Source organism: Dipodomys spectabilis, unplaced genomic scaffold (assembly GCF_019054845.1).
Source record: "Dipodomys spectabilis isolate Male_0828 unplaced genomic scaffold, ASM1905484v1 ptg000001l, whole genome shotgun sequence".
Lineage (NCBI taxonomy): Eukaryota > Metazoa > Chordata > Mammalia > Rodentia > Heteromyidae > Dipodomys > Dipodomys spectabilis.
Window position 1 is genome coordinate 25212674 of NW_024870678.1, and position 27788 is coordinate 25240461.

The 27788-nt window shown below is 36.5% G+C and overlaps 1 long non-coding RNA gene across 1 annotated transcript; it reads left to right on the forward strand.

The window, feature by feature from the left end:
• The first annotated feature begins 1140 nt into the window (after nt 1-1140).
• Nucleotides 1141-18193, forward strand: LOC122118092. Its single transcript, XR_006149336.1, has 3 exons — nt 1141-1297; nt 1697-1807; nt 18159-18193. It is a non-coding gene; the product is annotated as an uncharacterized LOC122118092 (long non-coding RNA).
• Nucleotides 18194-27788: the final 9595 nt, after the last annotated feature.

Below are 27788 nucleotides of genomic sequence, written 5' to 3' on the forward strand. Positions count from 1 at the left end.
TCCTTCCAAAAAATGTCATCTCTCCTTTGTTAGCTTCATTATGATTGAATCTATGTATAGTCACAGACCAACTGGGAAACCAACAAGAGCACCCAAACCCTGGCTAAATTATTCCAACACCTGCCTCTTCCTAAGCCGTGTAATTGATACAGAGCATAGGGAAGTTTTGCAGCAAGGGCTTCCAATCTCATTTGTTTAACAAGTATTTACTGAGTGCAATCGGAAGAACATTCTAGAAACTGAAAGGGATACATGAGAAGTCCCACGTACATTTTCTTGCTCTCCTAAAGTTTGTGGTCTCATTAAGGAGACAAAGAGAGATAAGGTAGACATATCCTTGCACACACATTCTTGGGGAGAAAATCCATATATATATATATATATATATATATATATCCATATATATAATTAAAGATGGAAGCAAAATGAGAAGTGCTATAGCCATCAGGAAATGTGAGTTTTGAGCCAACAATTTTTCTAAAACAGAATAAGGAGTGTTTGGAGCACTGAGTATTTATAGGAATCTTGTTTATGGATGAGGTCATGTGACCAGTTAGCTATCGCGTTGGTGATCATAGCCAATGTATAAGCAAGGGAGGTGAAACCCAGCTAGAGAAGCAACTTGTTCAGAGTCAGGCATTTAATAACAGGCAAGCCAGAAATTCAAATTCCTGAGCTATGGCTCTTCACCACATCTTCAATCTGCTGACAAAGGGTGAAGGGGAGGTGGGGAAGGGACCATCACCTGGCCCTTTTCCCTTTTGCTAACGGTTCTCCGTCTGTGTTCTCTGAAACTTCCAGGCTGGTATTTGTTATTGTTTCAACTGAATTATCAGCCACTTTCTGAGTAGTGAAGACTTCCTTCCCCGGACAGATTTTCATGGTCAAATCCGTGATACAACTTAATTTCCAGAAGGAATCATATTGGCAGATTGTCTAAGGTCAAATAGGTTCTTGGCTGTATATAGGAGACACTGCTCTGTTTCTGAGGCCTGGCCCAGCCTTCATTCTTGAAACTCCCAATGCTTGTCTCAGTTCCACAAGATTACCACCCCCTTGAGACATGCCGAGCTCCTGCTTAGCTCCCCACACCTCGCACACTCTTCTACCTGTTTCGTTTTTCACTTTGTAGAGGAAATTTAAAGGAAAGACCATGCAAACCCTGGCCATCTGCGGTGGTAGGGGCTCCAATTACAGCGAGCAGTCACATCTGCTCGCTGACTGTGCTAATCAACTCTTTTGGAGCCTCTCAGGACCAATGCAAGCAGCCTTTCTTTTTAAGTCCTCAGTGCAATTGGTAAATGATCTCACCCTATATCTTACTGAGAACATTGACATCATCTGACATGCTACACCTCATTTCACCTCGCTAATAACTTCTGACTCCTCTCTGTACTTCCTGAGCTCCTTGTCCATTTGCCAGAATGGCTCCTTGCTGGCTTTCCCATAGGAAGAGATATGCTTACTTGAGGGTTTCTTTTGGAGTTTATGTCCTTATTAGTTCCCAGGATGTCCCCTCTATTCCATCTCAGAAATCTCAAGAATCCATAGTTTACCACCATGTTCTTCAGTCCAAATCTGAACTCAGAAGAATCTAATAAACAGGGAACTGTAAAACACTCTTTAAAAATGTTTAAAAGGCTCAATACGTTATTTTCTCAGTACAAGAGCTTCATTTATTTATGTTTTTTAATAGGAGAAAGAATCCAGATGCCAGAGGAACACACTCATAATTGTGGGATACCAGGCACTGTTGAAAAAGACTAATGTATTTGGGGAACATGAGTCTTGAAATCACATTCCTAAGGTAATTGGCCTCCAGCTCTGTCTATGTATAGACAGCCTTGCTCTAATGACCACTCAGAGCTTAATGTTGCCTGAAGCACTCCCTCTGCCCCAGGGCTTAGGTCAGGACATACCCGCCTCCTGTCTCTCTTGCCTGTTCTCTATTTTGTTCCACCTCCAGTTCTTTACTCTGCATGAATATCTTCCCTTTGTCTTTCCTAGAGAATACTCAAACTCAGTCAAGTTGCTAATCCTCATTTTACTCTGGTGCCATCTCTAATCTCTCCATTCTGTGGCCCACACTTTCAAAGTCCAGTTCCACAGGCTCTCAATCTCCATTTCTTGTCTTTATAAATGGATTACCAGTGGCTTAACATCTATAATCCTTGCTACTCAGGAGACTGGCATCTGAGGATTGAGGTTTGAAGCCAGTCTTGAACAGGACAGTCTGTGCAACCCAAAAGCCAAAGTAGAGCTGTGGCTCAAGTGGTAGAGGACCACTTGAGTGGAAATGCCAAATGACAGTACCCAGGCCCTGAATTTCAGCCTCAGTTTTAGGCTCCCATACTAAGTTCAAATTGACAAAACTTGAAATGATCAACTAAATCCTTTTCTTCTTGATTTCTCCTTCTTTTGTTTTCAATACTAGGATTTGAACTTTTACTTACTAGACTGGTACTCTTGCAATAGAGCCAAACTATCAGCCCTTCTGCAATATCTTATAAAATTATTTTCTAGCAATCTTTTCCTCTAGAATAATTATTCTCAGTTCTATCAGATTTTCAATATATTTTTAAAACCAAGTAATTGTCTTACTGCCTTAATGTGATAAAGTGAATTGTAATAAATGTTTCCTCCTAACAACTTTTAATAACTCACCATATTGCCTTAGCTGTAAGTAAATGAGAGTTAAAATTATTTATAATAAAATAACATACATCTATATTTACAACCACACTGAGGTGTAATATACAATTGTAATATACAATCACACTGAGCCACAATTTTGTTTCTGGCTTTTTTGATGGTTAATTGGAGATAAGAGTCTCCCTGACTTTCTTGCTTAGGCTGGCTTTGAATTGTGATCCTCACTTCTTGAGTAGCTAGAATTACAAGCAAAAGCCATAGCACCTGACATCAATTTGTAGTTTTGAGAAATGTCATTTAAACTTTTGTGAGCTGAGGCTCACAGTTCAAAGCTAGCTGAGGCTGTAAAGCCCATGAGACTATTTCCAATTAACTAGGGAAAAAACTAGAGGTGTAGTCAATCCCTACAAAATGGACTGCATTGATTGGGTAGAACTATTCAGGAAATCTAAACATGTTATATCTTATATTTATCTTCTTATTACTGAGATTTGTGAGTATTTTTTTATTGTGAAAATACTGTACAGAGGGGTTACAATTACATGGGCAAGATAATGAGTACATTTCTTATCAAGCATTGTAGCCTCCTCCTTTGTTTCCCCTTCCCATCCCTTCCCAACCTCCCCCTGCCCCCCCACCCAATCCTTCCCGCTCCCCCTCCTCCCTGCCCCCCCCCCCCAGTTACCCGCACCAAAGTTGTAAAGTTCGTTTTCAACATAACGAATGGTACATCTCATTGTTGCAATGGGTCCACCTGTATCCCTATTTAAACGATTTGTTTTTCCCCTTGTATGTCCCTCTCCCACAGTATAACCCCTGCTTTCACTATATTTGATGTCGATATAATTTGTGGAGATTTGTGAGTTTTTTATATATACTTTATATATATTTGTATATGCTTTACTTTATAAATCACTTATATTTGAAAAGCTTTTGACCAAACCTATGACATGTTTTATCTTTTCATAACAATATCTTAGAAGGAGCTAATTTTATTTATATTGATATTGATATTTTATAATTGGTCTTCCTTTTTTTTTTTTTTTTTTTTTGTCCAGTCGTGGAGCTTGAACTCTGGGCCTGGGCGCTGTCCCTGAGCATTTCAGCTCAAGGCTAGCGCTCTACCACTTGACCCATAGCACCACTTCTGATCTTCTAGTGGTTTATTGGAGATGAGTCTATGAAGTTTCCTCCTCGGGCTGGCTCTGAACCAGACCGATCTTAGTTCAGATCTTAGCCTTCTGAATAGCTAGAATTACAGTTGTGAGCCACTGGCACGTGGCTTGTTTTCCTTTTTTATGCTTCATGTTTTTAATATCTTATTATGCCATTTACCCATTCAAGATTACAAAAAGTTTTCTTCTATACTTTGTTTCTAGGCATTTTGTAGTTTTCATTCTCACAGCCTTATTATCCTCTTCCTCCAGTTTTCTTTTTGTACTGGTACATGCTGGAGGTTGAAATCAGGGCCTTATACTCTTGCATGCCTTTTTTGTTGATGGCTGGTGCTCTATCACACAAGTCACACCTCCAGTCAAGTAACTTTTGCTGGTTAATTGGAAATAAAGTCACTCTGTGCTGTCTATAAACTGTGATCCTCAGATCTCAGTCATCTGAGTAGCATGAGCTACCAGTGCTCAACTATCACTTGTTCACTTGAGTTTGTTTTTGTGTCTGATGTGGTTAAGGATTGAAGTTCTCATGTGTGTGTGTTTGCATAGCTATCTATTACAGCATTGTCTCTCATAAAGATTCTTCTTTACCACATTGACTTTCCTTGGCATGCTTGTAAATAGTCAATGGACTGTAGTCAATGGACTATAAATGTGGATCTATTTTTGACTCTTTAGTTTCACTGACTTTTGAATCTCCCAATTTTATTCTTGCAGTTGAATTTTAGAACTGACTTGCTAATCGCTACCAAATAGACTATATTGGATTGTATAGAACTATCCAGAGAATCCTAACAAATGATAAGCTATAATTTTTCAACGTATGAGTATTTTATAAATTTTTTCTCTCATCAAATTTCAGTATGCAGATTATACATATATTTGGGCAAATTTATTCTTAAATATTCATGATGTTGGATGCTACTATAGGTAGTTCTTTTTTCAAAATTCTGATTTCAAATTGCTGTTTGTCTCTCTATATAATTAATTTTGGTGTTTTTAAAAAATTTTGGTTATGGGGCACTCTCTGTTTCTGAGCTTTCTTTGGACAAGGCTAACAATCTACCACTTTGAGCCACAGCACCATTTCTTGTTTTCTGATGGCTAATTGAAGATAGAGTCTCACAGACTTTCCTTCCTGGGGTGGCATTGAACTGTGATCCTCAGATCTCAGCCTCCTGAATAGTTAGGAGTGTAGGTATGAGCCACCAGTGCCTGGATATTGTATTTATTTATTTGCTGCAGGAACTTTTTCAAAAACAGAATCCTTAGAATTTCTTAGGTAAACTATGCCACTTATGAATTAAAACAGCCTTGTTTATTTCTTTTCAATATGTAGGCATTTAATTTTCTTACTTTATTGCATTGGCTAAGATCTCTAATTCTGAATGTCAAGGAGATAATTTGATAGCAAACTTGGTTTTGTTTCTGGCAATGGGAGGAAAGCGTCCCTATTTTTGCTATTCACTGTAATTTACCCACAGGCTTTTCAGAGAGGTCACTAGTTAGACTGAATAATAGCATAACAGATGGCTTTTAAATTATGAAAGTTTCATCAACTGCTTTTTCTGTATTGAGATGATTATATAGTTTTATTATTCTTTTTATGTATTTTTGGTCTCAATTTGCTGAAACCTTCTTAAAGTTTTTTTTCATATATGTTCTTCAGGAAAATTGGCCTAAAGTGTTCTTTCTTCCTAATATCTTATTATGATGTTGGTTTCAGTAAAGCATAATATGCTGAAACTGTATAAACCATCCTCATAAAATAGAACTGTTTCCTGTTCTGTTTTCTGAAAGGATTTATATAAAATTGACATGAGTTTTTTCCCCCCTAAATGTCTGACCCAATTCAACAGCTAAAATATGTAGGACCAGTGTTTTATTTTTTGGAAGGCTATAAACTAGGAATTTAATTTTTTTTAAAAGATATTGCTATTATGCACATGATTGATTTCATATTTTTCTTCTCAAATGAGTTTTGGCAGTTTGTATCTTTTAATAATTCTTTCCATCTATTTGTTTGACATAGTTCATAATATTCTGATACTATAATTTTCACATTTTTAACTACTTGTAATGCTGGGGATTGAGACCAGAGCTTTGATGTGATAATCATATAGTTGACAAATTAGCAATATACCTGGGCTAAGATTATTAATTAGTATAGATATTCTTAAATATATAAATTCATTTATTGCATTTGGTTTTATTTACCCTTTACAATTGTTTACCTTTTCTAATGCTTTCAATCATTCGTTTTGTGGAAATATGTTAATAAGCTTTTCTATATAGTTATCTTTTTCTTTCTTGGTGTCCATTGAACTTTTTGGGTTTGTGTGTTTGCATAGGTTATCATTTTCATGAATTTATAAAAATTTGGCCATTGAAATATTTTTCAATGATTTTTTTCTTTGTTTCTGGTAGACTATAGTAGGTATGTTCCTGTTCTTGGTATTGTACCTGTAAGTTGCAAAAACTCTCTTCTGTTTCTCTGTCTTTCTCTCTCTTTCACCAACACTAAGATTTGAACCTAGGCCTTCATAGTTGCTACGCTGGGGTGCCTGCTCAGCTGGCACGCTACTACCAGCTCAGGTTTTGCTGGTTATTTTGGAGATGTGGTCTCATAGACTTTTTGCCTGGGCAGACCCAGAACTTCAGTCCTCTAGATGTCAGTCTCCTGAGTAACTAGGATTAAAGGAGTGAACCACTAGCACCCAACTCTGCTTAGAAGGTTTGGGATACTGGACCTTACATTCACTAAGTGAACACTCTCCGACTTGAGGCATGTACCTAATCCAGACTGTATCTTGCTTTGTCCATGGGTGGCTTGGATCATGATCCTTCTATTATGCCTCCTGCATAATTGGAGTTACAAGAATATGTCACTATACCCAACTTGGTTTTTTTTTTTTTTTTAAGATAATGTTTCACTAACAGTTTTGCTTAGGCTGGCTTCCACCTGTGTAATCCTCCTATCTATATCTCCTGTTAGCTAGGATTACAAGCATATACCAACATACCAACATAACTGAGTTTATTATGGCTTTTTATAATTTTAAAATTTATTTTAGATATTTTCTATTGCTACATTTTAAACTTACTACATTTCCTCTACAGTGTCTAATCTCCAGTTAATTTTTTTTTTTTTTTTGTGGTCATGGGTCTTGAATTCTGGGCCTGGGCGCTGTCCCTCAGCTCTTCAGCACAAAGCTAGTGCACTACCACTTGAGCCACAGCACCACTTCCTTCCATCTTTTTCTGTTTATGTGATGCTGAGGAATCCAACCCAGAGCCTCATGCATGCGAGGCAAGCACTCTACCACTGAGCCACCTTCCCAGCCCTATAGTTAATCTTATTTTGTATCTCATTTCTGATATTTTATCCTTAACCTATGGAAATTTGGGCTTTATTGTTTTAATCTTTTTTATTTTGCACTTCATTTTGCTTTCCTCTCCTTTGTTTTGTTATAGCATATTTATATTAGATAAACATATGAATATATGTTCTTTTCATTTCAGGCCTATTAATTTTATCTGGGTCATATCTGTATATGTTTCTGCTGATGTTTTCCCATCCTGGTTATGAGTCATATATTTCTGCTTTTTGTGAATATTTTTGACAGGTGCTATACTTTTAATTTGTGGTTTTTCCATTTTGTTATGGTGCATATTTTCAGAGATTGGGTTTTTCATATTGATAGTCTGTGCATATGCAAACCAGTCCATATATATCCTTTTGCAGTTTTCTGGAGTATCCTCTCTGTATTCCTTCTCTTAGATATTCTGCTCATGAACTCCAACCCCTTTGGCCTATTAGATCTACTCCAACTATAGGTAGTAATGTGGAAGCAATTGCAGGGCTTTCTTCATGTGTTTTCTTTCAGGGATCATAGTGATCTTGACCTTGAAATGTATGTGGGTGAATATTTTCAAAGCTCTTGTTTCTTTTTTCTTTTATTTTCTTTTCAGTTGTTTAAATTGAAGGGAAAATCTGGACCCTGTTAATCCATCATGGTCAGAAACAGAATTCTTGACTGTCTTGGAAGGACTTGTCAATTCACAAATATTATACATTTATGAGGCCACTTTTCAAAGATGACCTTCACTGTGTGACCTAACTCTCAAACACATTGCCAGATTTCCAATTCTATGATTTTTCAATCTCATACGAATTTTTTGCTTTCTTGTCAAAGTTCACATTTATAATAATTGACATATCACTCTCTTTCTTTCTTCCATGGTCCACTAGTCACTATTATATTTACTAGATAGTCAGGCTCTTAGCTGTGCATTTTAAAAAAATTTACATTTCTCCAATGTACATATTTATTTAATCTGCTATGAGAGTCTTCAAATGTTCTCAAATATGCATTTCCTCTGCTGTATTTGAAATTTATCTTCTCTCATTTGTTTTACTGTACACATACTTTGCCACTAGGTCTCTATTCTAGTTTCTCCTCACCCCAGTTGAACTTGTATTAAATCTTATGCTTTGCTTACAAATGCTTAAAAAGTAACAAAAAATATGTACAGGTGAGTATTTGACCATAACCCAACTCTAACCAATTGTTTATAACTTTACTTTCAGATGTAGCCAGCACCATCTCTAGAAAACTCTAGTATACTAATGTGGTATATGGTTTCTCCTTAGTTTCTTATGAACATATCAGGCTAATGTAAGATTCCACACCTTTCTTCACAGAATCCTGTATGTTTTGAATAGCTTTTTCTATTATTATTTTCCTTTCTTATGATTCCTCCCTATTAGACATTCCGCTCACTTTCCACTTGCTATAAAAATATTCTAAATATTTACCTTTCTCTAAGACCAGGGTTGAATTTTTCTTTACTACTCAAATCAACATCTAATCACATGATGCTTTACAGTATTAGTATTGTTATTATAGTCTAGATGTTCTAGTATTATACTATAACCATCATAGAATTTTGCTACCTGACATCAAGTACAGCTGACAGGAGGCAAACCCATGACCATTAGCTTCTAGTCATGAATTAATCTCACTTCTCCCCTGCCTTGTATTGCTTCTTTTTCTTAGCTTTTCATTAGACTATTTTTTATAGATATAAGTATATCAAACTGACAAAGGGAGGAAAGAAAGGAGAAAATGGAAATTTTACTTCCTTTTAATAATGTGGTATAAATAGATACATGACAGGTAGATAGATAGATACATAGAAGATAGATAGATCGAAACATAGACACATTAATCCACTGACTACTACAAGTAAAAATTCCCCTAAACAGACCAGGCACAGGCACTTCATGCCTGTATAACTACTCAAGAGGCTGAGATAACTGAAACCATCCCGGGTGCACAAATTTGTTAGACTCTTATCTTCTATTAATCAACAAAAACTGGAACTGGAGTCATGGCTTAAGTGATAGAGTGCCATTCAGCAGCAAAAATAGCGGTTGAGTCCCTGAATTCAAGTCCTAGTACTTGTACATGCATGTGTGTGTGCATGTGTATACATATACATGCGCATGCGCACATGCACACACATACACACACACACACACACTTTCATTTTTATTGTGAACATACTGTACAGAGGGGTTACAATTACATGGGCAAGATAATGAGTACATTTCTTATCAAGCATTGCAGCCTCCTCCTTTGTTTACCCTTCACATCCCTTCCCTGCCTCCCCTCGCCCCCCCATTTAATCCTACCCCCCCAACCAAAGTTGTAAAGTTCGTTTTCGACATGACAACTTGTACTTCTCATTGTCACAATGGGTCCACCTGTATCCTTATTTAAACTGCTTGTTTTTCCCCTTCCCCTCCACAAATTATACCGACATCAAATACAATGAAAACAGGGGTTATTCCGTGGGGGAAGGACATACAGAGCAACAAAGAAATCATCTTATAAATGCGTTAGAAACAAATACATGAAAGAAAAAGAAAAACATTTAAATACATATCTAAGGGTTCATTTTCCTAACATCACATTATCTGACCTTTTCTGCTTGTCTCAGACATATACTAGATATTGCAAATAAGGGAAACCATGGGACCTATGTTTCTTTGGGCCTGGCTTACTTCACTTAATATAATTTTTTCCAAGCCTTTCCATTTCCTAACAAATGGGGAAATGTCATTCTTTCTGATGGAGGCATAGAATTCCATTGTGTATATATACCACATTTTCTTGATCCATTCATCTACTGAGGGGCATCTGGGTTGGTTCCATATCTTAGCTATGGTAAGTAATGCTGCAATAAACATAGTTGTGCTGGTAGCTTTAGTGTGGTCTTGTTTGTGAACATTTGGGTAAATGCCCAAAAGTGGGATTGCTGGGTCATAGGGGAGCTCTATGTGAAGTCTTTTGAGGAACCTCCATACTGCTTTCCAAAGTGGTTGAACAACTTTACACTCCCACCAACAATGCAATAAGGTTCCCTTCTGTCCACATCCCCTCCAGCATCTGTTGTTGTTAGAGTTCTTGATTTTTGCCATTCTAACTGGGATGAGGTGGTATCTCAATGTTGTTTTGATTTACATTTCTTTTATGGCTAGGGAGGTTGAGCATTTCTTCATGTGTCTATTGGCCATCCTTCTTTCTTCTTCAGAGAAGCTTCTCTTTAAGTCTTTAGCCCACTTATTTATTGGGCAGTTATTTCTTTGAGGATTTGTTGTTGGGGATTTAATTTTTTGAGTTCCAAGTATATTTTAGATATGAGACCCTTGTCCATTGTATGGCTAGTGAAGATCTTCTCCCAATCTATGGGCTTTCTATTGATCTTGCTAACTATGTCCTTTGCCATGCAGAAGCTCTGCAACTTCATGCAATCCCATTTGTCCAACCTTTCTTTGATTTGTTACACACACACTTTCTTAAAGGATTTCAAATCCTTTTTGTTATGGTAGTGAGCTGGATGTATATATACATCCTCCCAAGGAATCTGTTCTATACTTTTTTGTCTTGAAAGATATGTAGTCATAGTGATTAAAAGCAAAACTGTTCTCATAATTTTGTCCAAGTTCAAATAATAGCTCCGAATCTTACAAAATATATGTTTTAGGGATTTTGTTCTTTGGCTTCTTTATATATTAGATGTGGATAGTATCTCTACTTAACAAAATGGTTGTGAGCTTTAAATCAGAATCTCTGTGTCAAGTAGGCTAATGGAAGAAAAAAGTCATGTCTCCATGACATTTTCAATCTGTTCTCATTTGGCAAAATGAAAAATTTTTTGATGGAGTTGGAAAGAGTTCAGAACTGTTGATTCAGAATATGATCCAAATTCTGGCCATCATTCAACAGTTTTGCCTCTTGAAAACAACAGCTGTAAGAGCTAGTGCATATAACTTATTCAAGTTATGACTGAACTTTTCCCACTGTGTCCTCCAGTTTCTTTTATGCTGATCTTATGACATGACCACTCCAACAAGCTCAAATAAATTTCTTCTCCATTGTAACTGTGTGTGTGTGTGTGTGTGTTTGTGTGTGTGTGTGTGTGTGTGTGTGTATGTGGTATGCACAGAAGTCCATATATATAATGAGGGAGAGAAAGGGCTATAGAGGGAGAGAGTGTACAAGAGTGTGCAAGAGAATCTAAGTCTCACACAATTGGAATTGGAATTGATTTTTAAGACATAAAAATCTTAGTCAAATTAGTTCCATGGACTTGGAGAAAATGTCTAAATGGAGAAAATGTTTTATTTTCTCCTTTTACTTCTAACGGCATTCAAGCAAGCATGTTTATGTAGCTGTACTAATCATCTATGTACAGTGAATGATGGCGTCTTCAGAATGACTACGTCTTGTATATCATAATTGCCTACCATGAAAATTAGTATTCAGCTAAGCATGTGTCCACTGATCCATTATTACCCATTATGACTGTGTGGTCACAATCATAATTCTAAGAAGGAGAAGTTTAGATAGAAGCTGTTTCAATCAAGACTCTAACATTTTAGAGAAGGATAATACCTACCAGAAAAGACATCTAGGTCAGATTTCATCACCTTTAATTTCCTGGTTCCTATATTTGTTCTCAACTTGCCTTGTTCCATCACACTATCATCAAGAAATACTGATTAAGTATTCCCCTGCCTATAGTTGTGGTAGGGTTTTGATGTCATAAATTAATTGGTTATACTTGCAGTCATTTGGAAAATTTCTGAGGATATTGCTTCCCAGCCATTTCATATTGTAATGTTAACCACATTAAATGTTAAAACATGTGATAAAATCCCATTTAATCATACTTTTATTTTTATTTAGTTGATCTCCAGATAAAAATTATGGTATATTTCAATAATGTCACAGCTTTCTCATCAGACGGTGGCCTACAACTTGGAGATCAATGAACGCTTAAAAGTAGATGCTCTAGTGTATAAAAGTTGATGAAAAAAATGTATTGGAGTTGGGTATGATGGCTCATACCTATATTCCCAACATTTAGGAATTTGAGTCAGGAGAATCAAAAGTTTGAGGATACCCTTGTCTATATCACAAGTTTGAAAGCCTCCTGTTTTCAAAGACAGAAGATGTCTACATAAGATGTATTGGAAGTAGTACTTTTTGAACAGTAAAGTTTAATTGAGTCTGATTTTATTAAAGAATAAGTGAAGATAGATTCAGTTTTATATCGAAATATTCTCAGGTCTTTTTTGGTATTTTTTTAATAAATAGGAAAGAGTGAGTGGTGTTATAGTGTGCATGGAATTAATCTATGGACAAAAAGCTATGGTTATTAGTGTGTATCAAACTACATTTTACAAACATATTTATCATAAAAGCTTATGTATTACATATTATTTCCTTTATTCTAGATAGAAAAAAGGATGGAATTTAAATAAATGGAAGGGCAAGCATTTGAATGCAATTCTGCCTAATACTGAAGCTTGAAAATGAGAATCCATTGTATATATTAACAGCACCTCATTCAAAAAGTAAAGTTAAGATGATTAGTTATGGTAGGGAGTAAAGAATAACAAACTACCTCAAGAAGATGCTTTATTAGTTTACACAGTGAGTCACGGTTTTCACATCGTTCAAACCTCTCATAACTACTGAGACATTCCATTGTTCTTATATTTATTTAAAAAATGAATCTGAGAGTTAGCTGAATAAATTGCATGAGTTTTAGAGCTTGAAACATAGATACAAGATAAAACTCAGGTCTCCGATATGAAGTTTCCCCCAAACTGAAAACTTCCAGGTCATCTAGTTTAGAAAGATGAACTAGATATTTGTTAAAAGTGGAGAGAAAGAAATTGTATTTTTTTTCACTTTTCCTCCAACAAGTTGGAAAATGATGAGTTCCAAACAAGAAAATGATTTTATATTCAAGAAAATTATGGCATGTCTAATATTCTTAAGTAAAATATGTAAAGGGCAGCTAAGTAAATAAAACGTGAAGGGAAGAGACAGTTCCAGTACAAGGTGGCTTCTGCTAAAGGCAGAAATGGTAGCATACACTTCTTCTAATAGGCAGCATATCTTTCCCCAGTGGTTTTCAGTATGTTCATAAAGATGTGGTACTACAACTGCTATCTCATTTTACATTTTTTTTTTGTCATCTAAGAGAGACTCTTTGGCAATCACTCATCCTCATTCCCACGCCCCAAAATATTAATTTTCTTTCTTTCTTTTTTGTCCTGTTCCTGCTTGAACTCAGGGCCTAGGCTTTCTCTCTCTGAGCTTTTTTTGGGTCCAAGTCTAGTGTCTACCACTTGAGCCACAGCTCCACTTACGGAATATTGCTGGTTAATTGGAGATAAAAGTCTTATGGACTGTCCTGCTGGGTCAGCTTAGAACTACTTTTCTCAGATCTCAGCCTCTTGAGTAGCTAGAATTACAAGTGTGAGCCACTGATGTCTGCTTATTTTTCTTTTCTCTTTTTTCTTTTCTTTTTAATTTTTGATTGTGAAAATACCTTACAAAGGGGTTAAAATTACATGGTCTAGGTAATGAGTACATTTCTTATCAAGCATTGTTGCCTCCTCCTTTGTTTCCCCTTCCCATCCCTTCCTATCTCCCCCCCATCCCCGCCCCTGCTCAGCCAAAGTTGTAAAGTTCTTTTTTCAACATAGTGACTTGTCCATGTCATTGTTGCAATGAGTCCACTTGTATCCCTATTTAAACAGTTTGTTTTTGCCCTTCCCCTCCACAAACTATACCAACATCAAATACAAGCTTGTTCCAAGCCTGGGACTCCAAATCAGTATTTGACTCTTTGCTCACTGGCTAGCACTCTATGAATTGAGCCATGCCTCTAACATCAGTTTACTTTTTATGTCTATGGATCTGCCTGTTCTTGATGCTTATATAAACTTAATCACATATTGTGTGATCTTTCGTATTGTGTGATTTTACTTGGCATGATTCCAGAGTTCATCCATGTCACATCCTATGCCAGAGCTCTATTTTTAAAATATGATAAAGCTGGTGTCAGTGGCTCACACTTGTAATCCTAGCTACTCAGGAGACTGAGATCTAAGGATCATGGATTGAAGCCAGCCCCAAAGTCCGTAAGACTTATTTCCAATAAACTACTCAGAAAAAGCCGGAAATGGTGCTGTGGCTTAAGTGGTAGAGTGCTAGCCTTAAGCTCAGAGAGGCTCAGGGACATTGCCCAGGCCTTGAGTTCAAGCCCCAGGACCTGCAATAAACAAACAAACAAATAATATGATAAACCTAAGCAATATTTCATTAGATGTAGGGTATTTTTGTCCATTCATTCATCAAACAGTGGGGTTGTTTCTAATGTTTTCCTTTAAAGAATAATGTCATAATGAGCACAAGTTTTTGTGCACTTTTCATTCTCTTTTATATCTATCTAGCAGCAGATTTTTGGGCCTTGTAGTATCTCTATATTTCACTTTTGGAGAAACAACTGAATTGTTTTCCAAAGAAGATATACCATTTTACATTTCCCCAATCAGTATCTCATTGTAATCTTGATTTCCTTTTCTTTCTTTTCATGTGCTTAGTGGCCATTTGTATATCTTCACTGCAGAAAAGTTTCTTCAAATCCTCTGTCTATAAAATACTTATTTTTTTAAACCATTGGACATAAAAGTTTTCTAAGTGGTAGCTTAAGAGACTCTTTAATTTTTATATAGACAATTTTCAAGTGGTCTCTCCCTCTCTGTGGATTGTCTTTAGTCTCTTGGTAGTGCTCTTTGAAGCACACATGTTTTTAGTTTTCAAGAAGTCCAATTTGTCAAAGGTTTTTTTGGGGGGGAGGGCTTGTAATTTTGCTGTTTTATGAAAGAAATCATTATCTCATCCAGAAACAAAGATTTATTACTGCATCTATTTAAGAGTTGCATACTTTTAGCTATATGTGCAAATCCTTTATCCATTTGAGTTAATATCTATATATGGTGTGAAGTAGGGATATGATCATATTATTTTACATGTGAATTTCCATTATCCATGTCACTATTTGTTACAGATACTATTATCTCCACTTTGAATAATCTCAGTTTCCCTGTCAAAAATCAATTGAACATCTGGGATCCAGTGGCTCACACCTATCTATAATCCTAGCAACTCAGGGGGCTGAGATCTAAGGATCATTGTTCAAAGCCAGCCCAGGCAAGAAAGTTCCTGAGACTCTTATCTCAATTAACCATCAAAAAGCCAGAAGTAGAGCTGTGGCTCAAGTGGTAGAGTGCTAGCCTTGATCAAAAAAAGTTCAAGGAAGCATCCAGGTCCTGAGTTCAAGACTTAGGACTGGCATATATACACATGCACACATACACATGCATTTTAACACATACACACACACAATCAATTGACTATCAACTTAATGGTTTTCATTTCTGGATTTTCAGTTCTATCCCACATATTAGTTCCATGCTGTTTGATTAATGTTGCCTTGTAATAAGTCTTGAAATTGAAATTTTCAAGATTGGGTTAGTATTCTGGTGTGTGTGTGTGTGTGTGTGTGTGTGTGTGTGTGTGTGTGTGTGTGAGTGTGTGTGCGTGTGTGAGAGAGAGAGAGAGAGAGAGAGATAAAATTTAAGATCTGCTTATCCATTTCTTTAAAAAATGGCTGGAATTTCAATAGTCTCTATTAGGTGCTACTGAGTCCCTTACTAGGTGCTATTGCTACTTTTGTTAATCTTATGATTTTTGTTCTTTTCTACTAACTTATCATATTGCATTGATTCATTTTCTATGTTGAAATATTTTGTATTCATGAGATAAATTTCCATAGGTCATGGTATATAGTTCTTTTATACTTATACATTTCATTTATCAAAAGAGTTTTAAGTAAATGTGTCATAAACCACAGTGTTAGATTGGAAGGGAAAGAATTAGTAAGTTATTGATGGGAATATGAATTAGGATAGCTGCTACTGGTCACAATTTAGCAATATATGTGCAAAATACCAATGCATATACTTGTTAATTCAAAAATTATAACTTTAATAACTTATTCAACAAAATATATTCACATTCACATGTATGAATGAAGTCATCCACCACACCATTGTTTATAATAATAAAAGATGTACAAATAACTTTAATGTCAGTTTATAGGAGACTGAAAAAATTAGAATACATAATTGTGTATGGAAAGTAAGAGCAAAAGCAGGGGAAGAGTAGTGAGGGAGGGAAAGAATAAGAGAGAGAAGCTATTTATGTATTATTATCTGAAGATTGGGAAGATTTCCAAGACATATTTAAAGTATAATACAAAAATGCATAATAATGTATATAGGGCATATTACTATTTGTATAAAAAGCTAAAGTAATGAATATTTTTATTGCTTGTAGGTTTGGCAAGATACAGAGATAATTCACTGTTTATTGGAAAAGTAGTAAATTTGAGGCTGAGGCTAAATTTGCAGATTGTTCCTATATTGTATATTGTAAAAGCAAATACAAATATCATAACTAATTGTAACCACCACTAAAACAAAAATGAAAGAGAAAAATGAAATCACTGTTGCAAGTAGCTAAAAGAATACAAACAGATATCTATAAAAATGTACAAATTTATGTAAAAGTCTCAAAGAATAGTAGGAAAATGTGAAAAACTATCAATTACCAACAGGGGTGTCTAATGTAAAAGACAAGATAATAAGGGTAGACAGCCTAACAATTGAGAGTGGAACACAGTCTAGGAAAGCTGGTAGTGATTGATCAAACCCACATCTTACATGATAGAAGTTGATGGAGATAACTGTATCAGAATACCTCTGTAAGTTTCCAAGAAAAGAAAACAGAAACTGATGTTCAAGAAGGGGAATATAATTTTGTGTTCAGACTTTCCTAGAACCATATCCAATGCTAGCAATTTCAGAACAATGTCTGTAAAGTTTAAAAGAAAGGGTCACCATCATATTTTCTGTCCAGTTATACCATGGTGCAATAATTTAAAAAATCCAGGAAAAAACATTGTCAAACATAAAAATAATCAAGAAATATTGTATCCATAAACATTCTTCCTAAAACCACTGGAGGATGAACTTTAGCCTACCAAAATAGGAACTCAGAAGTCAAGATAAATAGAGTCGTGGTGAGGAGCAAATCCCTTTAAATGTTAAATTAATGGACAACTGTGGGAATTATGCTTATGGAATTGAATATGGAAATTTTACACCATGAAATTGTAGAAATGTTATAACTAATAAAAGCAGAAGAGTGAGAAAAATGTAGGAAGTAACATATGGAGCTAAAATGGCTTAGAAGAGGTCATATTTCATTATGTATTTTAAAAAATGGACTATATAAACATGGCAAATTAGTGGCAGAAAATAAGCCTGGGAAAGAGCTTGTTATAATATTAGTGCAGTGGGAAAGGTTCTTCTGTCTTTGTGGTGTAGAGCGATTTTTTAAAAAAAAATATATGTGAATTTATTTTCTGTAGTGTTTGCCTGTAATAGAAACCCAATGGTCAGAATACTGTCTATATCAAAGATTCAGTTCCCAAGCTGGAACCAAATAGAGATTTATGTCTTGCCAAAAGTTCAGGGCCAGAATATTACATTTGTTAAGATTCTCTTCTGGAAAAAATAATAGAATCCTCTGCCCCTACATATACAAGAATTATTGTATGTAGGATCATTGGCAAGTATAGAGTCTCAAAATATAGACTACACTTTCAGAAACAATTCTTTTCTTTAAATTTTTATTATAAAGGTGATGTACAGAGAGGTTACAGTTGCATAAGTCAGGTAATGAGTATGTTTCCTTTTGAACAGTGTCACCCCTTTCCTCATTCTCTCCCAATTTTTCTCCTCCTAACTTCCCCCCTCCCAAGTTGTATATACAGTTCATTTCCAGTATAGTGCTTAGTGGGTTTCACTGCTGAATTGGCTCAACCTTTGTCCCACAGGAGCAATTCTTAAAACAACATAACAAAACCGTTCTGGTAAGATTTCAGTGTGACCCATGAACTGCTGTCTCTAAGTATGGTGAAGATGCCCTTCAGGCTCAGCTCTTGGGTATTGATTGGTTTCAGGATGTTGGCACATATGCACTAACTGTCAATTCCAGAGGCGACAGCCAGGGGTAAATCAGATATCCAGGTAAAAATCAGATACATTAGTCAGATATGCCCTCTGAGCTCAGGGATTTCCCTTTAATTTTCATATTCCTCAAGATGGATCATATCTCTGTAGGAAATCCCACTAATTGTTTTCTTCTGTTCAGACAATTCTGTAGTCGGTTTGATATCTTTTCCCCTAAACCTCTCTTCTTTTCTCACTATTAATATATACTACTAGGCTAGGTTATAGAGTCTAGAAGACTTTTATTTTTCTTCAGGTTTGGAGATACCAGATGGCTATTATGAAATAGAGTAGGAGATAATTTTACCAGACAGGATCACAAAACCTTTTGGGCTACAGAATATCTGATTATTTGTTACTCAAGGTTTGTGGCTAGTGAGGCTATTTAATCAATAAAGCAGAGATTACCTTCAAGTTTGGTGTCTGATGTTCATGTAGAAATGTACTGAGCATCTCCTGTTATAGGACTTTTCTCACTGGCCTCATGCCTCTCTAGCTGAGACCTTCCTTATGTGGCTGGTACTCCCCTCTTCTCCCAAGAGAAGTACTTCACATTTTTCCATTCTTCATATACTCCCTATCTTCTCACAACTGCCGCCAACAGGCCCTTAAAGCCCACCTCAGTTTGTCTTACTGTTTTGTCGTCTGTTTTAGATTATGACTTGAGGAGATTCACTAAATTACTTTTTCAAAACAAATGAATAAAGTTAAAAAAAAAACTTCCTTCCTCATACAAATTATTTCCCCTTCCCCTAGAAGTAAAAATCCTTTCAGAATTTTGTTTACAATATGGCCAATTTGCTCTGCCTGATAAAACTGTAGTAGAAATTGTAATTTGTAAAGATTTAAATGGGAAATCCATAAAAGGGAGAAAAAGGTAACATGGAGATTTGACATGAACAAAAAGAATGGAAATAATTTTTTTGTTGTTTTTTTAATATATATTTTTATTGTAAAGATACTGTACAGAGGGGTTACAGTTACATGAGTAAGGTAATGAGTACATTTCCTGTCGAGCATTGTTACCCCCCCCCCCCTTTGTTACTCCCTACCATCTCTTCCCTCCCTACCTCTCCAACTCTTCCTCCTCTCCACACAAAATGTAAAGTTCATTTTCAACATAGTGTCTTGTACATCTCATTGTTATAGTGGGTCAGCCTGTATCCTTGTTTCAGCATTTTGTTATTTCCCTTCCCCTCCCCAAATTAGATGTGTAAGCAAGGGTACTGTGAAAACAGGGGTTATACCATGGAGGAAGAACATATGAAAGAAAAGAAATCACATAGTACATTATAAGTACATTAAAAACAACAGCAACAAAAAAGATCCTCGTATATCCCCATCTTGGGGTTCATTTCATTTAGTATCATCTTATAGTCATATGTGTATAGTTTTTGACCTTTTCTATTTTTCTGGTAAGATTATCCTAGACGTATACTAGCTATTGCAAATAACTATGTTTCTTTGGGCCTGGCTTACTTCACTTGGTATAATTTTTTTCAAGTCTTTCCATTTCCTAACAAATGGGGCGGCGCCATTATTTCTGATGGAGGCATAGAATTCCATTGGATCATTGGGTTTTTGTTTCTTTGTTTTTGTTTTTGTTTGTTGGTCATGGGGCCTGAACTCTGGGTCTTGGCCGCTGTCCCTCAGCTCTTCAGCAAGGCTAGCGCTCTACCTACCACTTGAGCCACAGCACCACTTCCGGCATTTTCTGCTTATATGGTGCTGAGGAATGGAATCCAGGACCTCATGCATGCAAGGCAAGCACTCTATGACTGAGCCACCTTCCCAGCCCTGATCATTGGTTTTAAAGTGACTAGGGACATTGATGGATTAATATCTGCCATATTTACTACTATAGTTTATTTGTTGCCTTTGTTCTTGGTTCTTATTTTTTTTTTAAATTTTATTTTATTTGAGAACATACTGTACAGAGGGGTTACAATTACATGGGCAGGATAATGCATACAGTTCTTACCAAGCATTGCAGCCTCCTCCTTTGTTTACCCTTCACCTCCCTTCCCAGCCTCCCCCCTCCCCCCCACCCAATCATACCCCCCTCCCCCCCCTCCGACATTGTAAAGTTGGTTTTGACATGACATTTTGTTTTTTGTTTTTTTTTTTTAATTTTTTTAATTTAATTTTATTTGTGAACATACTGTACAGAGGGGTTATAATTACATGGGCAGGATAATGCGTACATTTCTTTTTTTTGTTTTGTTTTGTTTTGTTTTTTTTAATTTAATTTTATTTTATTTGAGAACATACTGTACAGAGGGGTTACAATTACATGGGCAGGATAATGCATACATTTCTTACCAAGCATTGCAGCCTCCTCCTTTGTTTACCCTTCACCTCCCTTCCCTCCCTCCCCCCTCCCCCCCACCCAATCATAACCCCCCTCCCCCCCCCACCGACATTGTAAAGCTGGTTTTGACATGACATTCTGTACTTCTCATTGTTGCAACAGGTCCACCTGAATCCTTAAACGACTTGTTTGTCCCCGTCTCCTCCACATGTTATACTGACATCAAATATAGTGAAAGCGGGGGTTACACTGTGGGGGAGGGACGTACAAAGCAACAAAGAAATAATCTTATAAATGCGTTAGAAACACATGCATGAAAGAAACAAAAACATTAAAATACATATTTGAGGGTTCGTTTTCCTAACATCACATTCTCTGACTTTTTCCGCTTGACTCATACCTATACTAGATATTGCAAATAAGGGAAACCATGGGACCTATGTTTCTTTGGGCCTGGCTTACTTCACTTAATATAATTTTTTCCAAGCCTTTCCATTTCCTAACAAATGGGGCAATGTCATTCTTTCTGATGGAGGCATAGAATTCCATTGTGTATATATACCACATTTTCTTGATCCATTCATCTACTGAGGGGCATCTGGGTTGGTTCCATATCTTAGCTATGGTAAATAATGCTGCAATAAACATAGTTGTGCTGGTAGCTTTAGTGTGGTCTTTTTTGTAAACATTAGGGTAAATGCCCAAAAGTGGGATTGCTGGGTCATAGGGGAGTCCTATGTGAAGTCTTTTGAGGAACCTCCATACTGCTTTCCAAAGTGGTTGAACAAGTTTACATTCCCACCAACAATGAAGTAAGGTTCCTTTCTGTCCACATCCCCTCCAGCATCTGTTGTTGTTAGAGTTCTTGATTTTTGCTGTTCTAACTGGAGTGAGGTGATATCTCAATGTTGTTTTGATTTGCATTTCTTTTATGGCTAGGGATGTTGAACATTTCTTCATGTGTCTATTGGCCATCCTTCTTTCTTCTTCAGAGAAGCTTCTCTTTAAGTCTTTCGCCCACTTACTTATTGGGCAGTTGCTTCTTTGAGGATTTGTTGATGGGTGGTTTAATTTTTTGAGTTCCAAGTATATTTTAGATATGAGACCCTTGTCCGTTGTATGGCTAGTAAAGATCTTCTCCCAGTCCGTGGGCTTTCTATTGATCTTGCTAGCTATGTCATTTGCCCTGCAGAAGCTCTGCAACCTTATACAATCCCATTTGTCCAACCTTTCTTTGATTTGTTGTGTTTCCGGGTCTCTATTCAGAAAATTTCGGCCTGAGCCAAGGAGACCCAGGGTTTCTCCTATTCCATCCTGTAATGTTTTCAGAGTGTCTGCTTTGAGTTCAAGGTCTTTGATCCATTTGGAGTTGATTCTGGTGCAGGGTGATATATAAGGATCTAGCTTTAGTTTTCTACATGTAGTTAACCAGTTTTGCCAGCACCATTTACTGAAGAGGCTGTCTGTTTTCCATTCTATTGTTTTAGCTCCCTTATCGAAGATTAGATGGCTATAGGTCTGTAGGTTCATTTCTGGGTTTTCAATTCTATTCCATTGGTCCTGAGGTCTGTTCTTATGCCAATACCAAGCTGTTTTGATTACTGTGGCTTTATAGTAGAGTTTGAAATTTGGTATTGATATTCCTCCAGCAGTGTTCTTTCCGTTGAGGAGCGTTTTTGCTATTCGGGGTCTTTTATTGTTCCATATGAATTTTTGGATTGCCTCTTCTATTTCCTTGAAGAATGAGGGTGGAATTTTGATAGGTATTGCGTTGAATTTGTAGATAGCCTTGGGAAGTATTGCCATTTTCACGATGTTAATCTTTCCAATCCAGGAGCATGGGAGGTTTTGCCATTTTTTAAGTTCTGTGTTGATTTCCTTTTTCAAGATTTTAAAGTTTTCACCATAGAGGTCCTTCACTTCTTTAGTTAAGTTAATTCCTAGGTATTTTATTTTTTGTGGGGCTATTACAAATGGAGTTGCTTTCCTAATTTCAGCCACACTTTTCTCATTGTTGGCATACAGAAAAGCCATTGATTTTTGGGGGTTAATTTTATAACCTGCTACTTTGCCAAAGTTTTGAATCAGCTTGAGTAATTTGGGAGTGGAGTCTATGGGATTCTTTAAATACAAGATCATGTCATCTGCAAAGAGGGAGAGTTTTATTTCTTCTTTCCCTATTTGGATCCCCTTTATGTCTGCATCTTGTCTTATTGCTGTAGCTAGGCATTCTAATACTAGATTGAAGAGAAGTGGAGAGAGTGGGCAACCTTGTCTTGTTCCTGAGTTAAGAGGAAATGGCTTTAGTTTTTCACCACTGAGTATAATGCTGGCTGTAGGTTTGTCATATACAGCCTTTATTGTATTGAGGAATGTTAAGAATGGAAATAATTTTGACCTATGTAGCTGATGTTGGTTTTAAGATCACTGAAAATCAGTAATGAACTTTAGTGTATATTTTATTCCTTGATTTCTGAAAATCAAAATGAAATTCATTTCTTTTGATCTTATTCTTGCATAGGTCACCTTTCTTCTTTGATCTGATATCGTAACATCTTCAAATAAAGTCCCTACTACCTTTTTTTTTTATAATGGCAGATCAGTGCAATCACTAGACTGAAATACAAGAATCAGCACCCACACTTTGCTCACTCTCTAAGATGAACTTTATGCTTTACTGCCATTGTCTGGATACCCAGATTGTTCACCCTTTTCATGTGGATTTATAATCTGGGTGCTAGTGGCTCACACTTATAATACTAGTTACTCAGGAAGCTGAAATCTGAGGACATGACTCAAAGCCAGCTCAATCAGTACAGACTGTGAGACTTAACTCCAATTAAGCATCAAAAAAGCTAGAATTGAAGCTGTGGCTCAAGTGGTAGAGTGCTAGGCTTGAGAAACAAAACTCAGATTGAACTCAGAACACAGACAGACAGACAGACATGCACACACACACACACACACACACACACATACACACACACACATAATGTGGACTTATACCAGCTACTGCTCAGGGGTTAAATTTAGGTGTCTCACCTTAGGGCTAAATTCACTGATCTTTCTTGTCCTAAGACTTTCTGCTTCTTGGACTGTGCACTTCTGGTTTCCCCAACTCTCTAATCTGCAGATAACCCATATGGGATTTATCAGTTTCTAACTGTGTTAGCCAAGCTAATAAATCTCCTGTTACATAATTTAGATATTGCATTGGTCCTGTTCCTCTGGAGAATCCTTGCCTAATATATTCCACAAGTACTTCTTGAGCAACTGTTGTGTGCCAGGTACTGTTTCTACTCTTTGAGATCATTCAGTGAGACAAAGTAAAATATGACCTTCTGGAAGTTAATTTCTAGTGGCAGCTGGGTGGAGGAAATGGAAGAGTGAGTTACATAAATAATTTTATGAATAATATAAATTATATAATGTGCTAAGAGGTCTTAAACACACCATGGAGAACAAAGGGAGTAGCACAATGCGGATCAGATTTTGATGTTGGAGTTAATAAATTGTGATTGCAATGGATAAGTTATAATGTATATAGTTTGATGAGAGAGAATCTATGATTCATTGATGAATTGCTACTAGCTACTAGTGCCCAGCACTCAGAAGGGGACTGAAAACTGTTGAGTTAACTTGTCCAATGCAATTTCAATGCAAGGGATGATTTGTCAGTCTTTTCATGTAAGTAACAGAATCTCAGCACTTTTCTAACTCTAAGCCATTCCTCTGATTCTGCTAAAAAAATTACCTGGCACATACTCATTTCATAAACCTCATTATAAAATAATGTTCTATGCCATCGCCTTCAATTTAGTTAATGTCTCCATTGAAGACTGGGTCATAGTGCTGTTTCTAGGATCTAGCAAAATACACTAGACAGTGTAACAATTGATGACGGCTGCACACCAGCCATGAGGGGTCCTGCTCAAGAGGTCTGAGTTTCAGAGTAGAAATAGTTGTAATAGACAGAAAGCAAAGAAAATAAATCTGTAGAGAATCAAAATGATATATACATTTACATAGATATACAGATTAAATATTTTTAATTCAAAAATTCAAAATCTAGATGCTTCATTTATATACTACTTTGCTGAATGGAAACTTGTTTATACAACCATTTAATGATAAAAATTAAAAAATAAATGTAGAATGCTCTGAAATCCCAAACATTGTAATCATATACATTAGGTCACAAGTACAAAATTTTTCAGGTGACCTCAACTGGTAGGTCACAGCTAACACAAAGGCACTAAAATACCATATATAATTTACCTGCAGACTGTGTGCATAAAGTATGTGTGAAATAAATGAATTTTGACTTAGATATGGATTTCATCCCCAAGCTATCTAATTATAGATACTAGATATTCCCAACTTGCCAAAGAAAAACAAAACAAAACAAAATCCAAATCCCAAAGACTTGTGGTAATAAGCAATACAGAAAAGGACATGTAAGCTGTTATTAGCTTTGATGACTGAGTTCTTTTTGAATTCTGAAAATTAAGCCGGAGAGCTTATTGTTACTCCAAAACGTTGTCTTGTATAAACTCTTTTATGGAGATTCTAGAAGACAGACATTGACGTTGAAGTCAGTCTGTCTTTTAACAAAGGTGAGGTTATTTTGCTGTAACAGAATGTCTTTAAATCCAATGGTCTAAAGAAGATAGGCACCATTTTGCTTTAGGCTGCAAGGAAGGGTAAGTTATTATTTGGGCATTATCTATACATGCCTGGCCATTAAATTCAAGACTGATCACTTCCCTATTTCCATCCAGCAAGTAGGAGAAAGAGAAAGTAGCGAAGCTCTATCAATATTAGAAAAATTTTATATCTGGACAAAGTAAACAATTCTTTCCCCAAATAGTCCCTTCATAAGAAATATGTCTTATAGTCTTATTTCACTGCATGGGTGTCTGAGAGACAATGTAGTAATATAGTTACAATGTAGCTGATTTTATGGAAAAAGTGGGGAGGAGTATATTTCAGTGGACAATTTAAATTTTCCTCCATCATCTGTCAATTGGTACAATACAAGAAGTGGTGGTTTTGTATTTGTTTGTAAAACATTCATGCACATGAAAAGGCCATTATAGGATCATGCCAAGATAAAGCTATGTCTCTCATCCTTCTTCCCAGAGTCCCCTGGAAACTACAGTAAAGCAAACATTATTTTATTTTACAGTAAAGTAAAATAGTAACTGGCTTGGTAAACTCTGCCGCTTCTCAAATGATTTCACATGAAGAACATGAGGCAGTATTACTCACGACTATATAAACTCAGAAAAATAAAAATATACGAAACCTTGCTAATCTGATGCCATTCCAAATATCTCATTTCAAAAGGAAACTCAACTCTTCAAGGTTCTTTATGCATGTCCTCTTGTCAGTGTGTATGTTACTGACTCCATTTCCCCGCCCCTTCGCAAAAGAGCAGGCGGAAATTCCTATTAACTTTATCCTTTGCATAATGTCATGTATGCTGATGCTTATAAGACATTTTAGAGATAAAAGAAAACTGTAAAAATAGTTTTTGGAAATTGTATGGAATCCATTCAGTAGATCACCCTGATTGGCAGACAAATTTCTTCTTGGTTCTAAAAGCAGTCTGTCTTTTTATTTTATAAAGTCCATCTTGATAAGGCAAGTGTGGCTTTCATTGATTTCTAGTATGGAATAGTTCAGATGACTTGGTTCAATAACATAAATCAAAACCAATAAAGTTCAGTTTAGCAGCCCAGAGATAGATCACCTTGGAATGAGGGGGTCATTGACTAGAAAGTAGTTCTCCATCTCCTTTCAGAATATTTTTTATTACAGATTCCTAAATATTTTAATCTGGAGTCACCATATGGAATTATTCACTCAGAATACTCATACACAAGAAAAAGATAAAAAAATCATTGAAAAAAAAACCCATATGCTATGAAAATAGAGCTGGGAGCTAGCTAGGTTCCTTAATAAACAACTTTGGGCTTAGAATTTTTGTATAGAATCAGAAATATCCTTTTTAGGTCAGGCAAACAAAATGTTCTTCAAAGAAATGGATAGGGTTATTGGTGGAATGAAAGAAATGTGGTAGAAAAACAGTTATCACTGGACTGCTCCTGAGGTATGGGTGTTGATGAGTCATTCCTGTCTTTGGAGCCCTGTTTGGAGTTACAGAGAACCATTTTGCCTCTTCTCCACAAATGTCATGGCAAGTGAATGAGATAATGCAAGAGAACATGTCACATAAAGCATACATGCTGCCTACACTGAGAGTTGGATATTAATTATGATCCTGAAGTGATTTTAGGGCAACCATTTCATTGCTGGTCTCCTGGATATCCATTTGCCTGAGTTCAGCTTTCACATATTTCCTTTGCTTCATCGATCTCTCCCAAACTTTTCTCCCATCTCAGCTGATGTGCCTATGTCCTGTCCACATTATCCCCCAGACCCTTCTTCCTCTCCTGTCCCAAATGCCGCAGCTCCCTCTCTCTGCTTACTGATAAGGAATGCTATCTCTGTTCCCTTGTTTATCTATTGACCTTTAAGCCCAGTTGTGTTTGATGAAGAGAACACGTACTTTGAGAGAAACATTTTCCACTGGGTTAATTTTAGCTGCAAGAACGAGAAGGGAGGCACATCACAAAAGAGGTCACACATCCAGAAAGGCGGGGGGGGGGGGGGGGGGGGGGGGGGGGGGGGGGGGGGGGGGGGACTCAAGAGCACATTCCTTTCATGTCATCTGGCGTTTTAATTTTCTGCAGCAAAGAGTGATGTTGTACTGACTGTAAGGGAAGTAGAGAAAGAGATGGAACAACACAGCACTTTGGCTGTCCTTCCAGGACACCTACTGAGGTATTAATGTAAAATAAATATCAGCTTGACTAGATGGGTTTCACTGAAGGAGACTTATCAGAATCCCAGTTCTCCCAGGTTTTGAGGCAGTTGCTGTGGCCACATTAAAAGCCTTATCATCCTTTGCTCTGAGGAAGGCTTAGCTGTGACTTACTTTCCTGTGGGATTGCTATAAAGATTAAATCTAGTAGTACATGCGAAGAGGTCTCCTATAAAGTGCATACTTAATAAATATTATTTGGTTACACATTTATGAACAATGAATATAATTTATTTATGAATCTATATCTCTAAG